Source organism: Magnolia sinica, chromosome 18 (assembly GCF_029962835.1).
Source record: "Magnolia sinica isolate HGM2019 chromosome 18, MsV1, whole genome shotgun sequence".
NCBI classification, from domain to species: Eukaryota; Viridiplantae; Streptophyta; class Magnoliopsida; order Magnoliales; family Magnoliaceae; genus Magnolia; species Magnolia sinica.
This window is the reverse complement of record NC_080590.1, coordinates 68,908,025-68,927,107: the sequence shown is the minus strand read 5'-3', so window position 1 is coordinate 68,927,107 and position 19,083 is coordinate 68,908,025.

Here is a 19,083-nt window from a genome sequence, read left to right as displayed (position 1 = left end):
AGGAAGTGGTCAAAGATGAAGAGCAAGCATGTATGCTGTTGAATTCTCCTCATGCATCGTATGAGTCATTCAGAGACTCATTGTGCACTGGTAATAAGTCCCTGAGTGTGGACACCGTTATCTCATCCCTTCTGGGAAAAGCTATGAGAAAAATAAATTGTAACATAGAGACCTCATCTAATGCACTACTCACGAGAGGCATTAATACTAAGCGAGATACAGGATCTTGATGGAATAAATCTAAATCCAAGGGCAAGGGCAAAGGTAAGTTAAAGTGTTAGAACTGTGGGATGACTAAACACATGAAGAAGGATTATAAAAATCCTAAAGCAAAGAAAGAAAACTCAAAGGCTTCTTCCATGGAGGCCAATATTGTCACATCTGATGAAGAGAAAAGCACAAGTGATGTGTTGTCAGTTTTTATGATCGGACACTTGTATGATGATCGTAAATATGGGTGGATCATTGACACAAGAGCATCATATCACATGACTCCTTGTCAGAGTTGGTAAGCTAATTATAGAGAGTACAATGGTGGACAAGTGTTTATGGGCAATGATAATGCCTCTAACGTTATGGCTATTGGTACTGTGCGCATCAAGATGTTTAATGGGATGGAGCGTACTTTGTTCACAACCCCAAGTGTAGGGTCGCGATGTAGTAATAATCTCAGTGAGACCGAGGTCGAATCCATAGGGACTAATCTTGTGTGTATTCTGAAAGCAACTAGAAGTAAAACTAGAAGAAGATGTAAACCTAAATCTGGAATAATTGAAAGTGATTGTAAATAAAGTTGACTTATATAAAGCCCGTATCCTAATCCGTACCATTCCTTAGACTTTCACGATCCTCCGTATCGAATTCTGGCACCCCGCGACCTATAGTCGGCGTTTGCCCATAACCCTAAGTCGCATCCCATATATCTGAGTCGACTTGACCCAAGACTTGTACCCTAGCAGTCGCACCGTCGCTGTGGTTCCAACGCCGCATCTCGCGTGCCGATGCGATACTCAGGCCAGGAGTTGTGGGCCCATGTTCATCTCGAGGAAAATGTCGCGCGTTGCAAATCCTGAGAGAATCTCTACCCAATCTATCAAATCAAGTACAACCCATCACTCACCCATACCTCTCTCTTCTCCAAAGTCAATACAACTCATACCTCTCAAGTCAACTACACCCATCACACCTATCCCTCTCCCTTACAAGCTCTCTCTCTCTCTCTCTCTCTCTCTCTCTCTCTCTCTTCCCTACCCATTTTCCAAGCAACCAAAGAGGAGAGACCGTCCAAGCCCTATGGAGAGCAAGGAGAGCCTAGTGTGGCCCACTTCCTACCCCTCTCATCTCTCATCATAGCCATTCAATCTCCATCATCCTCCATCAAAGTTGAAGCCGATGAGTTTAGCATTCCAAGGAGCCTAGAAGATTAGTAATCGGTTGGTGTTTATAGGATTAGATTGTGATTTTTGTGCTGAACCAAGTGGCCTACCGATTGATGGTATGGATCCTATTTGAGACCCATCTTGATGTATGTATTGTAATCCTAGGAGGGCTCATAGTGGCGAAGCCCTCCATCACACGATTTTTCTCTCCCCTTCTTTCTCTCTCCTTTTGTGTATGATGGCCCACCTTGATGTATGATCCACGCTGTCCATTTTGTGGGCCACACTGCAACCCAAGCAGGGCCTACCTCGTTGCCATGGTTGGGGCCCATTCTAGCTGTCCATTCGGACTGGCCCGGTCCGAAGGGAAATACAAATATCAGTTTGATCCAAACCGGGTAGGCCACATTGACGTGGACCCCACATGGATATATGTACTGTATATCTAGACCGTCCATTAGTAGGGCACTGCTGGACCGTCTGTCCAGCAGGTGCAGACCCATCTGATGGGTTGTATCCACGCCGTTCTTCCGTGGGATGGCCCACCACGTGGGCCCCTTCATTCACACCGTCCATCTAAAATTTTCTAGGGCTCATTGTAATATATATTTTTCATCCAGCCTATTGATTAGGTCACATAGACCTCGATGAAGGGAAAACATAAATATAAGTTTCATCCAAAACTTTTGTGGGCCCAAGAAGTTTTTAATGGTGAGCGTTCAATAACCACTATTTCCTGTGGTGTTGTCTACATTAGTTTCGGATCCATCTAATTTTTCAGCTTGTGCCTTAAAATGATCTGAAAAATGGATAGACAAGCATGGATAAAACATGCACATCATGGTGGGGCTCACAGAGCACCGTCGAGTAGTTATTGACAGCGTCAGTAGGCAATTTGCGTTCGGGTACACCATTCAATGTATACATGCAAATCTTGAGTTTTGGACCATCAAATAAAGTGGCATCCATGAAAGGTACATACACATGCATATCTGAATTCCGATAAACCATAGAATCCCACCTCTGCCACTTCGTTTACCACTCTCCATCCACCATTCTGCTCATATCTAATGAACATGATCGCCGTCATGGGAAAATCTGGGCCAATCCCGATAGGAGTAAACTCAGCTCGGCTGATCAAGCGGCCTTGCCAAAATAGGTATACCCCAACCCCAATTGAGGAAAGCCTGACCCGGTCAGTTGAGCGAGCTTGCCATAGCAGGTCGGGTGACAAAACTAAATGAGTCGAACCACGACTCAGTAGTGGCTTGCCTACTCCAACCTAGTCATAACAATCAACGTTCAGCTACCAAGTTCTTTTATAGAGCTTTTACATCAGTCTAGAACCCAGAAGAAGCCATTTACACACTCCACCCATTGCCTCTAGCCAGACCCTTGTTGACAAATGACCAGGATTAGCCCACCCATGGGCTCGGACTATCGTAGGTGAGACTTAGACTTTAGGGTTGACTCGGATGAGAACATGGTCTACAATCACATTGAGGAATCGACTCCTGTAATGAACGTGAGGAGTGGTTTCTGGCGGACGATTGCAAGGTAACCGCCAATATCAACACATGCATCATTCACGCCTAATGGAAGTAGTCGTGTCGAGAATGACGGACATGATCACTCTAACCAAAAGGTATAAATAAGGGATGCACCAACAAGAACTGGTACGCAAAATCTCTCACCCAAAACCTACTCACACTACTTAGACCCAGATTCCTAGCCTGACTTTGGAATCGGAGGGTCCCCTAATCTAGCCAGGGTCTCCTTTGTCTTCCTCCTACGCAAAGTAACAGGGCTCAGAGTGAGTGCTCGAAGCTCGATGGGGGTGAATTAGATTTCTGCATCAACATTTTGGCACCATTTGTGGGAATTCGAACAAAAAATTGCTCTTACTATACCAAGGAGAGATGGCAAAAGGAAAGAAGAAAATGCATACACCGACTGTTGCGGCTAATCCTGAGCCATCTAAGGCTCGAAATTCAACTTCTAGATTGCAGATAGAGTCTGAGCCTACGGAGCTTACTTAGCGACTAAGAATCGAGGAGGCAAATATCAAGCGTTACAGAACCAAATGGAAATACTAGTTAATGAGCTCAACCAGATGAGACAGCAAATGAATAGACAACATCCACCTCTAGATCAAGAAGTAAATGCTTTGACGATTGCAGAACATCCAGCCCCTACGGCATCTCGAGACATCTTGCGAGGAGCATCTGGTTAGATCTCGATGCGAGGACGGGAGCCACCGAACCGAGCCTCGACGCATGTCTCTGAGACATTGGCATTGGCTCTGACCAATCCCCACCATGAATTAGAACGAAGAAGACGTGGAAGGACTCATGAGCCTGACCAAGCTTAGGAAGTAGTGGCCGAGAACAAAGACCCCTGGGAAGCTCAGCTCGATGAGATGCAAGGCTAAATCAATAGCATGTGCTGGGATTACCAGGTGCAGGCCCCCGCTGTAGTCGAGGCAATGATGGAGGAAATAGAGCCTCCTTTCACCAACGACATCATGAGTGCAGTCATGCCCTCTAAGTTTCAGATGCCCCCATCATCTAATATTCTAGCTCTGGAGATCCGACCGAGCACATGGAGTCTTATTGTTCATGGATGCAAATTCAATCCGCCTTGGAGCTAATGATGTGCAGGGCCTTTTCCATAACCCTCATGGGGGCCGCAAGGAATTGGTATCAATAGTTGAAATCAAATTCAGTCAGCTCATTTGTTGAGCTCAATAGAGCCTTCCTGACATAGTTCATCATCGGAAAGAAGTGTCGAAAGCCATCTACTCATCTACTCACCGTCAAGCAGAGGAATGAAGAACCGTCAAAGGATTATATCTAATGGTTCAATGAGGAAGCATTGCAAGTCGACGACTACTCCGACAAAACTGTGTTGACCGCAATGATATCCAGGCTCTGGGATGGACGATTCCTCTTCTCAATAGGGAAGAATCCACCGACCATGCTTGGAGAACTCATAAGCCAGGCTCAGAAGTACTCAAACGTCAAAGACTTCTTTAGCTCACAAAAGAGTACCCAAGGCTCGGAATATTCATCCAAAGACAAGAAGCGAAAAGACGAAGCCCCGCAACAAACATACAAGAGGAGTTCGGACGAAAGTACCTCCCATGATCAGAGGCCGAGTAGAAGGCCCGAGATCAAGTTCAGCTCATATACTCCCCTCAATACATCTCCAGAGCAGATCCTCTTGGATATCCAAGACAAGAAGCTGTTACTGTAGCCGAGCTGCATAAAAACGGAAGAAGGTCAACAAGACAAGCGCAAATACTGTCGCTTTCACCATGACCATGGGCACAACACCAGCGATTGTGTCGACTTAAAAGAAGAGATCGAGACTCTTATTCGCAAAGGGCATTTACTTCAGTACGTGAAGAAAGAGAAATAGCCTCTGAAGGATGAGCCGCCGAGCAGAGTAGCGAATGACACCGTTAAGATCTGAACAATATGTGGGAGACCGTCAGGAGGCGGGAATTCGAACTAAGCCCGAAAAGCTAATGCTCGGAGTACTAACCCCAAACATTACATCCACCTTGCTAACCGACCAAGCAAGGAACCTCGAATGAGTCCGTGCAGCTTGATGTTCATAGAGGATGACACACGGGGGATTCAACACCCCCACGATGATGCCATAGTGGTTGCGATGACCATAGTTAATCGAAAGGTGTATTGCTTTCTGGTCAATACAGGGAGCTCGGCCGACATCCTATACTCTGAGGCATTCGACAAAATGGGCATCGATAGGTCGCGTCTCTGACCTATTCGAACTTCACTACAAGGCTTTGCAGGTGATAAGGTAATCTCAAAAGGAGCGATCTCTCTCCTGGTCATAGCAGGAGAAGGGAAAAACCAAGTCACCTTGTTAGTCAACTTCTTAGTAGTGAACAGACCATCGTCGTACAATGTCATCTTCGGACGATCGTCCCTCAACGTCATCCTCTGAGGAGATCAACGGGAGGCTCGACATTGTTACTCTATAGCGGTTAGGAAGGGCTTCGTGAAACAAGCCCTTATAATCAACATGCTCGACCCTAAAGAAGACACCTCAAAGGGGGGTTCTCCCATGGAAGACCTCGTAATTATCTCACTTGACGATACAGATCCGACCAAAATGGTTCAACTCGGATCATTGTTAGCTGCCAATCAATGAGCACAGATGCCAGAGTTTTTACAGCAGCATAGGGACATCTTCGCATGGTCCCACCATGACATGCTAAGCATCGCTCCTGAGGTAATGGTCCACAGGCTGAATGTGGACCCGAAGCACAAGCCAGTCAAACAAAAGAGAAGAGCCTTTGAGCCCGAGAGGTACACTGCAATTGCTGAGGAGGTTGCTAAGCTCCTCAACTCAGGTTTCATTGAGGAGGTTCATTACCCAGGCTGGATTGCAAATGTTGTGCTCGTGAAGAAGGCTAATGGGAAGTGGCGAGTCTGTATGGACTACTCGGACCTGAATAAAGCCTCTCCCAAAGATAGCTTTTCCCTCCCCAGGATCAAGCAACTGGTCGATAGTACAGTAGGACACGAGCTCCCACGTTCATGGATGCATACTCTGGTTACAATCAGATAACGATGCATTCTCCGGACAGGCAAAAGACAACATTCGTCATGGACAAGGGGCTTTATAGTTACCAAGTCATGCCCTTCGGCCTGAAGAATGCAGGAGCCACGTACCAGAGGTTAGTGAACAAGATGTTTGCTCGGCAGATCGGTCGAACCAGGGAGGTCTTCGTCGATAATATGCTTGTAAAGAGTATTAGGGAAGCCGACCATATATTAGACCTTGGGGGGGGACTTTTTCTATCTTACGGAAGTATCAGATGAGGATAAACCCGACCAACTATGCGTTTGGTGTGGGCTCAGGTAAATTTCTCAACTTCCAGGTCAGCCAGAGAGGCATCGAGGCGAACCCAGACAAGATTAAGGCCCTCCTAGACATGAGCTCACCTCATACGATGAAAGAGATCCAGTGCCTCACTGGAAGAGTCACTGCACTCAGTCGGTTCATCTTTAGAGCCACGAACAAGTGCCTCCCCTTCTTCCAGCAGTTGAAGGGTAATAAGAAGGCAGAGTAGACCTTGGACTGTAAGTAGGTTTTCCAGTAGCTGAAGCAATATCTAGGGTCATCCCCGTTGCTGTCCAAGCCAAAGAAAGGGGAGCCCCTGTTTCTCTACTTAGCAGTTTCATCCTTGGCCATTAGCTTGACCCTCATTAGAGAGTTCGGAGGGAAACAACAACTCGTTTACTATACCAGCAAGGTGCCAGTTCTAGTAGAGACAAGATATCTGGGCATGGAGAAGCTTGCCCTGGCCCTGGTCATGTCTGCGCGACAACTACGCCCATACTTCCAGGCACACTCCATCATCGTCATCATTGATTCACCACTTCGGCAGGTGCTCTAGAAGCCTGAAGTATTTAAACGCCTGACCAAGTGGGCTATTGAGCTCGACGAATTTGACATCGAATATCGGCCGAGGACTATCATCAAGGGTTAAGCAGTGGCCGACTTCATAGCGGAGTTCACTGCTCAAAATGATGAATCCGGGGGATCTGATCCAGATGCACCCACATGTTCAATGGAAAATCTCGCCATCCTCTAAGTTTCTCCATCCGTCGAAGATACCGAAGTGAAGATGAGAAAGATGGACAAGTGGACAGACGGGTCATCAAATTCAAAACGAGGAGCGGGAATTGTTCTAGTCGCACCCGATGCAAAAACCATTCAGTACGCCATAAGGCTCGGCTTCTGAGCCTCGAATAACGAAGCAGAATATGAGGCCTTGCTAGCTGGGCTCAGGTTAGAACTGCCTTAGGGGTCCAGTTCCTTGATGTTCACTGTGATTCTCAACTCGTCGTGAACCAAGTATCAGCAGAATATGATGCCAAGGAAGCCAGAATGATAGCCTACCTGGGCAAGACAAGAAAGCTCATGAATAAATTTCAAGAGTGCAACATTAGTCAGATACCAAGAGCTGAGAATTCTGAGGCTGACGCCCTCGTGAAATTGGCCTCGACAACTGAATGGAGCATCCCAAGGATCATCCTAGTGGAATTCCTTGATAAGCCAAGCATCGATCAAGCTGACCAGGGAACCGTTCACTCTATGCGGACAACGGTGAGTTGGATGGATCTCATAGTCAGGTGCCTCAAGGACGACAAGGTTCCTAAAGACAAATTGGAGGCTCGATGCCTGAGGATCAGAGCAACGCGATACATGCTTATAGGGGATACTCTGTACAAGAAAGGGTTCTCTCAGCCATATCTGAGATGTCTATGACCCGAGGAGGCAGAGTATGTGATCCAAGAAATACACGAAGGAATTTTCGAGAATCACACCGGCAGCAGAGCCCTGGTGCAGAAGATCGTCCGACAAGTATACTTTTGGCCGACGATCCAAGAAGACTCTAGAAACTTCGTTTGAAAATGTGACAAGTGCTAGTGATTCGCTGTTGTCACTAGACAGTCGGCAGAAGAACTAACTCCCATCAGTGGGTTGTGGCGATTCGCTCAGTGGGGGATTAATATCATTGGACCTCTGTCCCATGGTAAGGGACAGACCAAATATGCGATCACGGCGGTGGATTATTTCATCAAGTGGGCCGAGGTCGAGCCTGTTGCAAGGATCACCAAACAGAAAGTAGCGGACTTTGTCTAGAAGAATATTATTTGTCGGTTCGGCATTCCACACACCATTGTGCCGGACAACGGGAGGTAGTTCGACAACGACAAGTTCAGGGGTATGTGCCAAAGGCTCGACATCATTAATACCTACTCATCACCTCAGCACCCTCATTCCAATGGCCAGTTGGAGGCGGTGAACAAGATCATAAAAAATCATCTCAAGACTAAGTTAAAAAAGGCAAAGGGCACTTGGGCCGAGGAACTCCCGTTCGTGTTGTGAGCATACAGAACTACGGCTCGATCAGCAACAGGAGAGACCCCGTTCTCCCTTTCTTATGGTGTTGAGGTCATCGTCCCCATCGAGATAGGTCTCCCCACTGTTCGAGTGCAATCGTATTAAGATAAACGAAACGCCAAGCAGATAGCAACAAGCCTCGACTTAATCGAAGAGCTGAGGGACATTACAGAACTGCAGAGCGCAGCTCGGCATCAATGGGTCACCCGCTTCTACAACTCTAGGGTCAAAACAAGACATTTTCAACGGGGAAACCTAATCCTTTGGCGTGTGTTCCAGAACACGATGGAACCCGAAGTAGGTTCCCTAGATCCAAACTAGGAGGGACCCTATCAAGTAGTCGGCTCGACCAAGACTGGCTCCTACCTTCTCGAGGATTTAAAAGGACGACCACTGCCGCATCCCCGGAACACCGAGCACTTAAAGATCTACTATTCATAGGGAGATCAATGTAAGGGTCGACACTACTTGTCATGACCGCGTTCTGAATAAAAGATGCAATTTTCTACATGAAATCGAGTTATTCTACATGGCCTACATAGAACTTCCTGTGCAAGGAAGATCCCGATGATGGGTCGACCACTTAAAAAGTGGTCGCCTCGTCATCCGAACATGCTACGAAGGACCATTTCTCATGTGCAGAGATGGAACCCTTCGACGAGCTAACTCTTAAAGAAGAGGTCAGCTCATCATTCGACAACCCCCACAAGCATAATCCATAATCAACAAATAGAATCATCAATCAAAAAGTCAGCAAGTGTATTTACTAATGAGGCGCTAAAATGCCATGATGTCTGATTACACAAAAGAGAGAGAGAGAGAGAGAGAGAGAAATTAGTTGGCGCAAGGGGGAGGGTCGGCAGCAGGGCTAGGGGGCTAGTTGGCCGGAACATCCTCAGTTTCCTTAGTAACCAGGGCGTTGAGGTCGAGGTCTGGGTAGAGTCCCCTAATGTCACCCAAGCAGGCGTTGTAAGCATGGTAACAAATCTTATCGATCTCTGCTGACCTCTCTGTTGAAGACTTGAACTCCTCAACAGCAGTAGCAGCTCTTGAAATAGTCGAGGCTTCGAGCTCGGTGTGTTGTGCAGCCAAGGCCTTGGCGGTGTCAAGCTTGGCCTGCCCTAGTTCAATCGTCAACCGTGCATTGTCATCCTCTACCTATGCGAGATGGACCTTTGTACCTGTCAACTCAAACTCAGACAAGTCCAAGTGGGATTGAAGCCCATTGACCACTCCTTGGAGTATAAGCTCCCTCAATTGGCCCTCTGCTACTAGGCCCCTCAACTTCTCCTACTCCTCGACCGAGGCCTTCAGGAGTTTCTCCAGCTTGGCCTTCTCTCCTTCGATCTGGGTTATCGCCTGTAGCCTTTCCCGAATCAAGATAAACATCGACAACACCTGAGAAAGAATAAAAAAAGTCAAAAATAAGACAAAGATCAGAGTGAACAAATTGAGTAAGGTTGAGAGCCTACATGTAACAGACTAAGGCAAAGTCTGTGACGAACGATTCAGGGTGACGGGTTAGGGTGTTGGCGATCATCACCTCGGGCGCATGTTTTGTCGCCCAGTCGACCAGGAGAGACATGTGATAGTCGAGTGGGTATACCCCCGATTCCACAGGGGGAATTGGTCTAGCAGCTCCTCGACACCACTAACAGCGGAGACTTGAGGCTCAGTCTCAGGCACGGCATCACCTCTGGCCAGGGTGTCAGTCCTGCCAACTAAAAAATCCACTTCAGCGGGCATGAGATCAATGCCCCCGGCCTCCTCCATGATTTCCCTCTCGAGCCTATCACGAGAGGGACTTACTACAATAGTCTCTCCAACCACTTCCCTCTTCATCCCTGGTGGATGATGAGGGGTAGCCGGAGGAATTTCAGGGGCGGGAGCAGGAGTTGCAGTAGGCTCGGCCGCGACAGGGGTAGCTTTCTTCTTCCTCATCATAATCTTCACGCAAGGCTCGGTGCTCAATATTACGCTAAGAGGGAGACTCTGCACCCTCTTCCTCTTAGATCCGTAAGCTTCGGCCATACCTAAACAAAACGGCTCGGCTCAGAGGCATATTTACAAGAAAAACCTAGATCATGTTCAGGATTGCATAACTCACCCAGGGCAGTAGGGAAGGGCTTGAAACTACAGAGCCCGGATTGAAGAAGGTTGTCCAGACTGATGATGTTGTACCAGACACGCTGCTCTTCCTCAAGCAACCGGGCCTTGGCAACTTAGGCTCGGAGGAAGTAAGAGAGTTTATGGGGACCCTTCGGATAATCTACAAATAGAAGACAAAGATCAGAACAAAAAGAGCATATTATAATTCTAAAGCGGAGCATACATCTCAAGAGATTCAACCTGGGTTGAGAACTTGGTGGGCACTCTCACCCACAGATTGTTGAGCGTGGACGTAGGTGCTTCCCACTCTCCTGAGGCCAGAAACACTTGTTCTTCCAATCTTTGCTAGAAGATGGGAGTCTAGCGACGAGGCCTGGTCCGTGTTGAGTCCTCGCCAAGAAGTAATACTAACACGACTCGAAGGAGTCATTCTTGGCTTAATATATGGACATGAATTCATCTGGCGTCAACTCTTGGTTTTTAAGCTGACGCCAGATAATGTAAGAGGCTATCAAGGTCCTCCAAGCATTGGGGATGAGCTGACCTGGGGCTAGCTTCAGACGTACGGTCATCGTGTGCACGAAGGGGTGGATTGGGAACTGAAGTCCGCATTGGAGGGTGCAGATGAAGATTGCAATATCCCCATCAGCTGGGTCCCCTGGAGAGTCGAGAGGGGAAGGTGCTTTGATATGTACGGAGTCGGGAATCTGATAATCTGCTCGGATCTGAACCATCGAAGACTCGACTAGAACCGAACCCCCAGGGATGACTACTTCAAATCGCTCGCCCGAAGGCCCAACCTTGGCTCTTCCGGCTGGGTCCTGAGGTATCCTCTTCATCCCTTTAGGACGAGCCTTTAACTTTGGGCCGGTAGTTTTCTTGGCCGGAGGTCAGATGGGTATTGCCTCGAATGGACCCTCCGAGCCCCCGTGCCCAGAATTAGTGCTCTCTGGCTCGGAGTCATTCCCAACTACCTGAACTTCTCGAACCTCGTCTGATCCATTAGACATGATAAGATTAAAGGAAATTGAAAAAGATTGGGAAGGGAAGAACTCACAGAGAATCGCTCTACGGAAGACGATTGGCAGTGCAAACTCTCTAAGAAGAAGAAGTAGGAGGATCCAAATGAAAATGGAAACCAGGTTTTATAGCCTTAGTCGGTTGTCTGTAATAATGACATATAGTTGTTTCTGGAGCTGAAACGATAGGGAACCGAGCTCTACGGTGTACGTGGAGGCAGATCATTAGCCTGGGCTCACATCCTCCGAGCTGTGTGCTGCTCACACTGAGTCACATTTAATGCATAGACAACGCTCCACCTTTCGACATCCACGTGGCAACGCCCCGCTTGCCCCAGCGATTTGAATCTCTAACCGTTGCCATGTGTCCATCAACCACAGGCTCGTACCCAAAAAGCCAATGCCGCAATACGACGCCTGGATAACAGAGAGCCATGATTACGGTTGTTCGTTTCAACTTTGTCGACTCATCATCATGGAGAGAGTGATGAATCATTGCCCTAGGCATTTACTCCCTGAGTCCGAGCTTGAACTCAGAGAGTATGGGGTTTCTGTTATGGGAAAATTTGGGTCGATCTCAATAGGAGTAAACTCGACTCGGCCGATCGAGCGGCCTCACCAAAACAGGTATACCCCGACCCCAATTGAGGAAAGCCCGACCTGGTCAGTTGAGCGAGCTTGCCATAGCAGGTCAGGTGACAAAACTAAATGAGTTGAACCAGGGCTCGGTAGGGGCTCGCCTACTCCAACCTGGTCATAACAAGCAATGTTCAGCTTCCAAGTTCTTTTGTAGAGCTTTCACATTAGCTTGGAACCCAGAAGAAGCCATTTACACACTCCACCCGTTGCCTCCAGCCAGACCCTTGTTGACGAGTGACCAGGATCAGCCCACCCATGGGCTCGAACTGTCGCAGTGAGACCTAGACTTCCGGGTCGGCTCGGATGAGAACGTGGTCTATAATCATGTTGAGGAATAAACTCCCGTAATGAACGTGAGGAGTGGTTTCCAACGCACGATCGCAAGGTAACTGCCAATATTAGCATGCGCGTCATTCACGCCTAATGGCAGTAGTCGTGCCAAGAATGATGGACACGATCACTCCAACCAAAAGGTATAAATAAGGGATGCACCAACAGGAAGAGGTATGCAAAATCTCTTACCCGAAACCTACCCACACTACTTAGACCTAGATTCCTAGCCTGACTTTGACATCGGAGGGTCCCCTGCTCTAGCCAGAGTCTCTTTGTCTTCCTCCTGTGTAGGTTAACAAGGCTCGGCGCGAGTGCTCGGCGAGGGTGAACCAGATTTCTGTATCAACAATAGCCATGGATATCCATACACATGGCACAATCTAATTATTATGATGAAGATGTTGTCCGGCATCAAATGAGCACATGTCATTTATTTCTTACAAAAGAACCGCCCCGGTGGGCTTAGGATTTAAGAACATCTACCTTTGCTAAGCACACGCATGCATTACCCAGCTAACGTACTAAGTAAACTCTGTAGGGTCCACCATGATTTATGTATTTTATCCACTCTATCCATCTATTTTACAAGATAATTTTAGGGCTTGGGCACACAAATGAAGCATATACAAAGCTCAAGTGGACCACACCAGAAGAAACCGTGTGAATCGTACATCTACCGTTGAAAATTTCTTGGGGGCCACAAAAGTTTTGGATTAAGCTAATGTTTGTGTTTTTCCTTCATCCATATCTGTATGATATTATGAAGAGGTCGGATGACAAATAAACATTACTGTAGGCCCTAGGAAGGTTTCAACGGTCAAAATCATTGTTCTCACTATTTCCTGTAGTATGGTCGACTTGAGCTTTGGATATGTTTCAAATTTGGGCTGAACACCTAAAATGAGCTAGACAAACGGATGTAATCCACATATATTCACTGTGGGCCCAACAGAGTTTACTAAGTACTATAAAAGAGTACTAAGTTACACATGATGCACGTCCACTGTAGCAATGAGTGAAGTGTGGGACATCCTATCTGTTGCATCAAGCAATCCCAATTGTGTAAATGATTTGTTTCCGAAATCAGGTGGACCACCCCCCATGTGCATGGAAACACATTAGATGACTTAAATGAAGGGTCCAGGTGCTTCTAAAATCGTAACCCAACCAACTACAAATCATACTAATAGGGGCCTATTTGGATTCGTATATTAGGGTGTATTGTATGGTATTAAAGGGCTTGATGTGAAATGTATGGTGTTTGGTTTGGAGTTGAAGACCATGGAAAACCTTGCGCGCGAATACAGCGTGGAACTAAAAAAAATGCAGCCATTGTAATGTATCGTCAGACATCTTGACTGCCATCTGTACAGCCTATTCAATGCGTTGTATTCGCGTGCAAGCGAGTTTCAAAACCCTGCAGAGAGCTATCTCCATGAGGAGAACGGTCAGGTTTCTACACCAGCACTTCCTTAGATCATCCCCGACCTTCTGCATGTCGCCATTCAGCTGAGAAGGTTCCCTTCCAAAGGTTAATTTCAACGTATATGCGACAGGATAACCTTCTTACCACGTTGCTCATTGCAAATCGAGCATTCGAACACTAGATTGTGTTGCGAAAAGTCAATCCTTCAGGTATGATCATCTCCCTTCTGGAATGTACTGTGATATCCAACGACCTGTAACCCTGAATTAGGTAGATGAGGTGTCTGTGGGTTGTAGTTTTTGAAATTTGGATTGCTTCTCTTTATATAAAACCCTCCCTCGTATAAACTCTTCAAAACCATTTGTTTTTAGGAAGTTTTCTGTTCTCAGTAGGCACTGCATCATCCGATCGTATCTGTCATAGAGGTATTACTCTTTTAAAACCCTCTTAGATGCAAAATGCACTCTTTCTTTTTGCCCAAATCAATTTGCAAGGGCCCTTTTAAGATGATTCTATATTGATAATATGTTATCCATTTTTAGCATCATAATCCTTGTTAACTGTTGGGTTGGTCACTGTATGATGTTCCCTGATTACATTTAAATATGCATTTTTTAAAGTAAGGCTACAAGGTTATGTGTGGCATTATCTGAGAGATTAAGTGCTAGCTTCATGCCTTCCAGCTTTGAACTTATATTGGTCAATGCCAGTAGCTTCATGCCTTTTCATCGGTGTGTGTTAACAGAGACTCATGATTGTCCACCTTTGAACTTATAAGCTTGTAAAGTAACTTCTTGCCTTTAATGATTGATGTGTATATGGGAAATTTGTAAATGGAACTTGTGACAGTTGCCTGTTAATAGGTTTTTTTTTATCAATCTATTCATTAGCAAGTTAAAAAATTAACTACTAAAAAAATAACTGGTACAAGAATTACTATTAACAGAGTTCCATCATATTCCCATAATTACACATTCGTGGTATGATGTTCATTGACAACTTTTATAAATTCATTTTAACAATCTGTACATCAGCAATGTTGAAAAAACAAGTATTTACAGAGCTCAATGCCTATAATATCTTGACTATAGTGGATGTGTTTGTCAGCAACGTTAATAGATAAATGGTTCACCGAGGCTTGAAGGATATCAATTCAGATTTGTAAATATTTGTTGTAGTATCATTTCATGTTTCTATAGATATAAAATGTACAATTTATTGTAATTTCCATTTAGATAATTTTGAATTCTATTAAACTGTAATGACTTCCGACAGTGCAGAAAATTCCGATGAAAGGTCCTCTACCAGCAAATGGACTGAGAGTGAAATAGCTTTTGCATTAACAGCCATTGTAGCTTCTGTATGTGTAATGAGAGAGGCTAAATATTATCGCCGTTACTGTATTAAGGCAAAGCCCAATGATTGTCACATTGAGAGGGATAGATTTATCAGCCGAATAATACGTAAGAGCGATACTGAGTGTCTTGCGTAGCTAAGGATGGGCAGGGATAATTTTTTTGAATTATGTTCGCTGTTGAGGGATCGGAAACTACTATTCGATAGCAAGAGATGCAATATGGAGGAGCAGGTTGTCATGTTTGTACATACTATCGGACACAATGTACATAATTGTGTGATTGGTCATCGATTTACAAGATCTGGTGAGACTGTAAGCAGACACTTTACTAGAGTGTTGGATGCTATAATCGGTCTATATCCAGAGTATGTGAAGTTTCTTGGATTACACACACTCAAAGAAATATCCGACAACCCTTTGTGGAGTTTATACTTTCTGGTAATATTGTAAAAATATTGGAAGCAATTCGTAAATTTTAACTTGAGAGTTAATGAATGAACTGGTCATGTGGCACACTTTTGATTGTAGGATTGCATCAGGGCCCTAGATGGTACCCATATCCCGGCTTATTTGCTAAAAGAATCAAGCTCAACTTTCAGAAATAGAAAAGGATTTCTGTCACAGAATGTTTTTACCACATGTACTTTTAATATGAAATTTGTATACGCGCTTGCTGGTTAGGATGGATCCGCATTCAATGCTCGTGTGTTACAAAATTTCCTAACCCGTCACCCTAACTGTTTTCTTATTCCACATGGTAATTGCGTATAGGGGTGATTGTTTACATTATAAGAGTTTATATGTGAAACATAACTGAAACATATCTTGCAATGTGTATGAAAATATTATGTTGTTGATGCTGAATATGCACATTCGAGGTGTGTGATATCACTTGAACAAGTTTCGTACTGGAAGGAAGCTTACCAATAAAAAGAAACTTTTCAATTATCACCATGCCCAATTGTGAAATGTCATAGAGCATTCATTTGGGCTTTTAAAAGGTCGCTTTCCTATTCTACGTACTCCTCCTCAGTTCAAGTTTATAACTCAAATAAAAATTGTTATAGCTTGTTTTGTCATTCATAATTTCATCCGTGTCAGTGGTGAAGATAGACTAGCTAAAGTAGTTGAGGATAGTGGAAACAGTACAGAGGATGTTTTGCAATCCCCTGTAGAGGTAACTACCATGGAAGAAGGACAAACGTGTGCTCGGGTGACGGATCGCGCACGTGATGAGTAGACAAGGAAGAGAGACGAGATGGCTGAGAGAATGTAGAATGACAGTTTTTCACGCACAAGACAACGTAGTTAGATTTCTTGGTTTATGTACTGATCTACTTAGTTGAAAGCAGGAATATTTTAACATATATTCACAATCTTGAGGAGACTATCAATATTATTTGTGTTGAATGTCATTATATTTAGCTATGACTCATTACTTTGGTGCATCACCTGGCTATAGCTGTCATATTTCTATTACCATTTTCTGCTTGTAGGTTCAATGAATTTCCTGAGGAGTACCTTCAAGGACCCAAGGAGAAAAGATGTGGAATCATCACCTTCAAAGAAGTGTGGTGCTTCAAACCAGTGCCTAATTCACCAACTCAACATATTGGAACTCCTAAAAAACAGTCTACGCCCTCGCGCAAAGGGCCATCCCCAAAAAGTATATCTCAACCGAGGTGTACTTTAAGGGGTGCAAGTAAAACTAGTAGAGTTCAATGGTCAGACAGTATGGATAATGCCTTGGTTGATACCTTGGTGGAACAGGTCAACCTTAGACTTAAAAGTGATATCGGGTTTAAACCCGAAGCATACAAGGCAACGATCAAGGAAATCTACGATGCTTGTGGCATTTTGCTAGAAAACCATCATATTTCTAATCGCTTGTAGACCTTGAAGAGGCTGTATTGGGCAATCAAGGACATGCTCAATGCCTCTAGTTTTTTATGGGACGAAGATAAGAAGATAGTTATTGCTACAAAGGATGTTTGGGATGGATATATCGCGATAAGATTTGAACATATAATTGTTTTTCAACTCATACAATCTGATTTTATATATTTGATGAAAATATATTGTCTTTGTGTGTACAGTCACACCCCTACGTTGAACGAGTGCGAGGAAAACATATCGAAAGATGGGACGACCTGGCGTTCATGTTTGGCAATGACTTTGCCCACGATGAATTTGGAAGTACGGCTTACTCGTCTCCAATTTCAGGGAAACGACGTGGCCGTAACGAACTGAATTCCAATGACAACTCTGAGGAGGAGGCTTCCTAGACTGTACGTCTCTCATCCTCCGATGAGGATGATCGAAGTCCTGCTTCCTACACTCGTAGTGGCGAGGGTTCCTCAAATCGGGCAAAGCGATATACCAATAGCCCAATGGAGGCCACTTCAGGATCTCGTCATAGTCACACAGATGGGACCGACATAAGCCGTCTAAGGAAGTGTAAGCCGAGTGAACATATAGGGGACAGGATGGGGGAAGTGGCAGAAGCCGTGAACAACCTGACCATTACAATGGCACAGGGAAAGAGCATGTCGCGTGTGCAACGGTTGTTGGGTATTCTGGAGGAGGTGGATGGTCTTTCCCATGAAGACAAAATTCGTGTTGCAAGGGTGTTGCAAACCGATTTAGTCAGTGCTGGGTTTTTTTATATAAAGATGGGACATGAAAGAAGAATGGAATGGATAGACAAAGTTATCCTTCCTCGCAGTGGCCCGAAGTGAAAATGGGCCACGTGTTATATCTGTTGATTGTTTTCTTTTGGATCATACTTTTTTTTTTTTTTTGCTAGATTGTTGTGGATAATGTTTTACTGGAGCTTGAGAAGGCTCAGTTTGGGGGTTTAACTTTAATACCCTGGGTGATCTATTTGCTGTTGGAGCAGCAATTCTAACTTTAAAATCTTGGACTGCTATATATTGATTATGCTATAATGGAATGATATAGTATTGATTATGTTGCAAGTTATGACTTTCACCGATACAGTAATTCTGTACCAATTCACTGATACAGTATTGATTATGGAGCAACAATTCTGTCTAGTTATTATGTTTAAGGTTTCAGACATTCATTAATACAGTATTGATTTTGTGTCTTATTGATATATAAGTTGAAATACTTATGGTTGACAGATTAATTTCAAAATACCTATTCTGATTCTCGGTTATACTGTTACTGTCCTATATTTGATATTTTGATATGTAATCTTGAGATGATATCACTGAAGTAGATATTTTTGATTATGCAATTTTAATGATACACTTCTGACCTCGATAATCTATTCCTGGATTATATATTGATTTTGCAGATTATGATTCAATGTTCTACTGATATACTTTTGTCATGTGTAAATGACGTGGATTACTTCGGCTTCATGTATGAAAATTCAGATTTTTACTGGTACTGTTTATGCTATTGAGAAAGTTTTGTTCTCTGAATTTTAATACTCTGATTCGATCTTGTACTAATACTCTTTTGTCTTGAATTAAACCTGACAGATGTGGAATGAAATAATGTCTCTGATATTCAGGTTTTACTAATACTATCCTATATTTGGATATATAGATAGGTAATATGGAGATTTGCTAGGTTAGTTGACATGATGAATATGTTCCCTGTTGGTTAACGTGATCAATTCATCTTCTTTGCCAGGTTAGTTGAGGTGATCAATTTCTAACCTGTAAGTCAAAGATTCGAAATTTGTTACCCACATCTTCAAAAGATATATAATATGGAGATTATATAACAGAATTAGAGGAAAAAATTCAGATTAATCTTTTTACTGATATACTTCTGATTAACTTGTTGATTATCGATTGCAGCGAAATGAAGCAAAAGTTTTATGTGGTGTTTGTGGGG